The sequence below is a fragment of the Pecten maximus genome, chromosome 4 (genome assembly GCF_902652985.1).
Source record: "Pecten maximus chromosome 4, xPecMax1.1, whole genome shotgun sequence".
In the NCBI taxonomy this organism is placed as follows: domain Eukaryota; kingdom Metazoa; phylum Mollusca; class Bivalvia; order Pectinida; family Pectinidae; genus Pecten; species Pecten maximus.
In genome coordinates, this window is record NC_047018.1 from 3,816,170 (window position 1) to 3,823,206 (window position 7,037).

The window sequence follows — 7,037 nt, forward strand, 5'->3', positions numbered from 1 at the left end:
TATACCCCTTCTATCACGGGTGTGTGTATCAACCTATACCCCTTCTGTCACGTGGTGTGTGTGTGTGTGTATAAACCTATACCCCTTCTGTCACGTGGTGTGTGTGTGTATAAACCTATACCCCTTCTGTCACGTGGTGTGTGTGTGTGTGTATAAACCTATACCCCTTCTGTCACGGGGTGTGTGTGTATAAACCTATACCCCTTCTGTCACTGAGTGTGTGTGTATAAACCTATACCCCTTCTGTCACGGAGTGTGTGTGTATAAACCTATACCCCTTCTGTCACGTGGTGTGTGTGTATAAACCTATACCCCTTCTGTCACGGTGTGTGTGTGTGTGTGTAAACCTATACCCCTTCTGTCACGGGGTGTGTGTATCAACCTATACCCCTTCTGTCACGTGGTGTGTGTATAAACCTATACCCCTTCTGTCACGGGTTGTACGTGTATAAACCTATACCCCTTCTGTCACGGGGTGTGTGTATCAACCTATACCCCTTCTGTCACGTGGTGTGTGTGTATAAACCTATACCCCTTCTCTCACGGTGTGTGTATAAACCTATACCCCTTCTGTCACGTGGTGTGTGTATATAAACCTATACCCCTTCTGTCACGTGGTGTGTGTATATAAACCTATACCCCTTCTGTCACGGTGTGTGTGTGTATAAATCTATACCCCTTCCGTCACGGTGTGTGTGTGTATAAACCTATACCCCTTCTGTCACGTGGTGTGTGTGTGTGTATAAACCTATACCCCTTCTGTCACGGTGTGTGTGTGTATAAACCTATACCCCTTCTGTCACGTGGTGTGTGTGTGTGTATAAACCTATACCCCTTCTGTCACGGTGTGTGTGTGTGTATAAACCTATACCCCTTCTGTCACGGGGTGTGTATATAAGCCTATACCCCCTTCCGTTACGGGGTGTGTACGTGTATAAACCTATACCCCTTCTGTCACGGGGTGTGTGTGTATAAACCTATACCCCTTCTGTCACGGGGTGTACGTGTATAAACCTATACCCCTTCCGTCACGTGGTGTGTGTATATAAACCTATACCCTTTCTGTCACGGGGTGTGTGTGTATAAACCTATACCCTTTCTGTCACGGGGTGTGTGTGTATAAACCTATACCCTTTCTGTCACGGGGTGTGTGTATATAAACCTATACCCCTTCTGTCACGTGGTGTGTGTATATAAACCTATACCCCTTCTGTCACGTGGTTTGTGTGTATAAACCTATACCCCTTCCGTCACGGGGTGTGTATAAACCTATACCCCTTCTGTCACGTGGTGTGTGTGTATAAACCTATACCCCTTCTGTCACGGAGTGTGTGTATAAACCTATACCCCTTCTGTCACGGGGTGTGTGTATATAAACCTATACCCCTTCTGTCACGTGGTGTGTGTGTATAAACCTATACCCCTTCTGTCACGTGGTGTGTCTGTATATAAACCTATACCCCTTCTGTCACGTGGTGTGTGTGTGTGTGTATAAACCTATACTCCTTCTGTCACGGGGTGTGTGTGTATAAACCTATACCCCTTCTGTCACGTGGTGTGTGTGTGTGTGTATAAACCTATACTCCTTCTGTCACGGGTTGTACGTGTATAAACCTATACCCCTTCTGTCACGTGGTGTGTCTGTATATAAACCTATACCCCTTCTGTCACGTGGTGTGTGTGTATAAACCTATACCCCTTCTGTCACGTGGTGTGTCTGTATATAAACCTATACCCCTTCTGTCACGTGGTGTGTGTGTGTGTGTATAAACCTATACTCCTTCTGTCACGGGGTGTGTGTGTATAAACCTATACCCCTTCTGTCACGTGGTGTGTGTGTGTGTGTGTATAAACCTATACTCCTTCTGTCACGGGTTGTACGTGTATAAACCTATACCCCTTCTGTCACGTGGTGTGTCTGTATATAAACCTAAACCCCTTCTGTCACGTGGTGTGTGTGTGTGTGTGTATAAACCTATACTCCTTCTGTCACGGGGTGTGTGTGTATAAACCTATACCCCTTCTGTCACGTGGTGTGTGTGTATAAACCTATAACCCTTCTGTCACGGGGTGTGTGTGTATAAACCTATACCCCTTCTGTCACGGTGTGTGTGTGTGTATAAACCTATACCCCTTCCGTCACGTGGTGTGTGTATAAACCTATACCCCTTCTGTCACGTGGTGTGTGTGTATAAACCTATACCCCTTCTGTCACGGTGTGTGTGTGTGTGTACCCCTTCTGTTTTTCGAAAAAAATGGATATGGAAAAACTTTAATACAGGATTTTGTTTCATTTCTCAGAGAAGTTTATCCTTAAATCAATTGATATGTCAATAAAATAACATCTACAGATTCAGTTATGATCAATATCACATCATTCTAATGGAAAGTAATGTAATCAAAATCACAAACAACGTTCATTATTCTATTGGAAAGTAATATAATCAAAATCACACACAATGAATATAATTCTAATGGGAAATAATGTTATTAAAATCACGATAGAATGATACTTGAGTGTTCCCTGATCCTATCCTGTAAAACTTCCTATTTCAAAAACTTTCGATTAAAAAGCATACGTGAAGCAAAATCGGTTATACAGCACAGGGACGGTTATACGGTACCGAGACGGCTATACGGTACAGGGACAGGGACGGTTGTATGATACAGGGACGGCTATACGGCACAGGGACGGTTATACGGTACAGGGGCGGTTATACGGTACAGGGACGGTTACACGGTACAGGGACGGCTATACGGTACAGGGACGGTTATACGGTACAGGGGCGGTTATACGGTACAGGGACTGTTATACGGTACAGGGACGGTTATACGGTACAGGGGCGGTTATACGGTACAGGCACGGTTATACGGTACAGGCACGTTTATACGGTACAGGAATGGTTATACGGTACAGGGACGGGTATACGGTACAGGGACGGTTATACGGTACAGGGACGGCTATACGGTACAGTGACTGTTATACGGTACAGGCACGGTTATACGGTACAGGCACGTTTATACGGTACAGGAATGGTTATATGGTACAGAGACTGTTATACGGTACAGGGACGGTTATACGGTACAGGGACGGCTATACGGTACAGTGACTGTTATACGGTACAGGCACGGTTATACGGTACAGGGACGGTTATACGGTACAGTGACTGTTATACGGTACAGGGACGGCTATACGATACAGGGACGGTTATACGGTACAGGGACGGTTGTTCTGGGACGGGTATACGGTACAGGGACTGTTATACGGTACAGGGACGGCTATACGATACAGGGACGGTTATACGGTACAGGGACTGTTATATGGTACAGGGACGTCTATATGATCAATGTATTATCATGATTTTCTATAATTTCGTGTTCTCACAAAATCAGTTAAAGTGTTGCGCGTGACTATCCTAACCGGATATGTCCCTGGGTCGTGGCTCTTTATCTTTACAGTTTACTCAGACTAAGTTATCCTCCGATTCTATAATTTACGACCATTACAATTTACATAAAACACCGTGTAACAATAGCCTTGTTGGGTACTAGGAAGTCTTCACAAGTTTTCTCTGTGTACATAATATTATCGTTGATGTTTATTGGAATGCATGCATTCTGTATTCAATTCGTTTTCCTGACACAAACACACACACCTGTACACACATCAGACTGATTTCTACAAAGTTCCACAAAAACGCAGGAGTCATGTACGTTACGGGTCTGTTCAGTCAATACAAATGTCTCGAGATTTTTACGCAATACGGAAACAGCAGAATAGGGCGACATCAATACCGAAATTCTAATACGAACAAGAAATACAGATTTGTATTGGGACCTTGTAGAACAAGAACAACATATTTGTATTGGAACCTTGTAGAACAAGAAATACAGATTTGTATTGGGACCTTGTAGAACAAGAACAACATATTTGTATTGGAACCTTGTAGAACAAGACATACATATTTGTATTGGGACCTTGTAGAGCAAGAAATACAGATTTGTATTGGGACCTTGTAGAACAAGAAATACAGATTTGTATTGGGACCCTTGTAGAACAAGAAATACAGATTTGTATTGGAACCTTGTAGAACAAAACATACATATTTGTATTGGAACCTTGTAGAACAAGAAATACAGATTTGTATTGGGACCTTGTAGAACAAGAAATACATATTTGTATTGGAACCTTGTAGAACAAGACATACAGATTTGTATTGGGACCCTTGTAGAACAAAAAATACAGATTTGTATTGGGACCCTTGTAGAACAAGAAATACAGATTTGTATTGGGACCTTGTAGAACAAGAAATACAGATTTGTATTGGGATCTTGTAGAACAAGAAATACAGATTTGTATTGGGACCTTGTAGAACAAGAAAAACAGATTTGTATTGGAACCTTGTAGAACAAGAAATACGGATTTGTATTGGGACCTTGTAGAACAAGAAAAACAGATTTGTATTGGAACCTTGTAGAACAAGAAATACAGATTTGTATTGGGACCTTGTAGTACAAGAAAAACAGATTTGTATTGGAACCTTGTAGAACAAGAAATACAGATTTGTATTGGGACCTTGTAGAACAAGAAATATAGATTTGTATTGGGACCTTGTAGAACAAGAAAAACAGATTGGTATTGGAACCTTGTAGAACAAGAAATACAGATTTGTATGGGAACCTTGTAGAACAAGAAATACAGATTTGTATTGGGACTTTGTAGAACAAGAAAAACAGATTTGTATTGGAACCTTGTAGAACAAGAAATACAGATTTGTATTGGAACCTTGTAGTACAAGAAAAACAGATTTGTATTGGAACCTTGTAGAACAAGAAATATAGATTTTGTAGAACGAGAAAAACAGATTTGTATTGGAACCTTGTAGAACAAGAAATATAGATTTGTATTGGGATCTTGTAGAACAAGAAATACAGATTTTGTAGAACAAAAAAAAACAGATTTTGTAGAACAAGAAAAACAGATTTGTATTGGAACCTTGTAGAACAAGAAATATAGATTTGTATTGGGATCTTGTAGAACAAGAAATACAGATTTTGTAGAACAAAAAAAAACAGATTTTGTAGAACAAGAAAAACAGATTTGTATTGGAACCTTGTAGAACAAGAAATATAGATTTGTATTGGGATCTTGTAGAACAAGAAATACAGATTTTGTAGTACAAGAAAAACAGATTTGTATAGGAACCTTGTAGAACAAGAAATATAGATTTGTATAGGAACCTTGTAGAACAAGAAATACAGATTTGTATTGGGACCCTTGTAGAACAAGAAATACAGATTTGTATTGGGACCTTGTAGAACAAGAAATACAGATTTGTATTGGGATCTTGTAGAACAAGAAATACAGATTTGTATTGGGACCTTGTAGAACAAGAAAAACAGATTTGTATTGGAACCTTGTAGAACAAGAAATACGGATTTGTATTGGGACCTTGTAGAACAAGAAAAACAGATTTGTATTGGAACCTTGTAGAACAAGAAATACAGATTTGTATTGGGACCTTGTAGTACAAGAAAAACAGATTTGTATTGGAGCCTTGTAGAACAAGAAATACAGATTTGTATTGGGACCTTGTAGAACAAGAAATATAGATTTGTATTGGGACCTTGTAGAACAAGAAAAACAGATTGGTATTGGAACCTTGTAGAACAAGAAATACAGATTTGTATGGGAACCTTGTAGAACAAGAAATACAGATTTGTATTGGGACCTTGTAGAACAAGAAATACAGATTTGTATTGGAACCTTGTAGTACAAGAAAAACAGATTTGTATTGGAACCTTGTAGAACAAGAAATATAGATTTTGTAGAACGAGAAAAACAGATTTGTATTGGAACCTTGTAGAACAAGAAATATAGATTTGTATTGGGATCTTGTAGAACAAGAAATACAGATTTTGTAGAACAAAAAAAAAACAGATTTTGTAGAACAAGAAAAACAGATTTGTATTGGAACCTTGTAGAACAAGAAATATAGATTTGTATTGGGATCTTGTAGAACAAGAAATACAGATTTTGTAGTACAAGAAAAACAGATTTGTATAGGAACCTTGTAGAACAAGAAATATAGATTTGTATAGGAACCTTGTAGAACAAGAAATACAGATTTGTATTGGGACCTTGTAGAACAAGAAATACAGATTTGTACTGGGATCTTGTAGAACAAGAAATACAGATTTGTACTGGGATCTTGTAGTACAAGAAATACAGATTTATATTGGGACCTTGTAGAACAAGAAATACAGATTTGTATTGGAGCCTTGTAGAACAAGAAATACAGATTTGTATTGGGATCTTGTAGTACAAGAAATACAGATTTGTATTGGGACCTTGTAGAACAAGAAAAACAGATTTGTATTTGAACCTTGTAGTACAAGAAATACAGATTTGTATTGAGACCTTGTAGTACAAGACATACATATTTGTATTGGGACCTTGTAGAACAAGAAATACAGATTTGTATTGGGACCTTGTAGTACAAGAAATACAGATTTGTATTGGGACCTTGTAGTACAAGAAATACAGATTTGTATTGGGACCTTGTAGAACAAGAAATACGGATTTGTATTGGGACATTGTAGTACAAGAAATACAGATTTGTATTGGAACCTTGTAGAACAAGAAATACAGATTTGTATTGGGACCTTGTAGAACAAGAAATACAGATTTGTATTGGGACCTTGTAGAACAAGAAAAACAGATTTGTATTGGGACCTTGTAGAACAAGAAATATAGATTTGTATTGGGACCTTGTAGAACAAGAAATACGGATTTGTATTGGGACCTTGTAGAACAAGAAATACAGATTTGTATTGGGACCTTGTAGAACAAGACATACATATTTGTATTGGGACCTTGTAGAACAAGAAATACAGATTTGTATTGGGACCTTGTAGAACAAGAAATATAGATTTGTATTGGGACCTTGTAGAACAAGAAATACGGATTTGTATTGGGACCTTGTAGAACAAGAAATACAGATTTGTATTGGGACCTTGTAGAACAAGACATACAT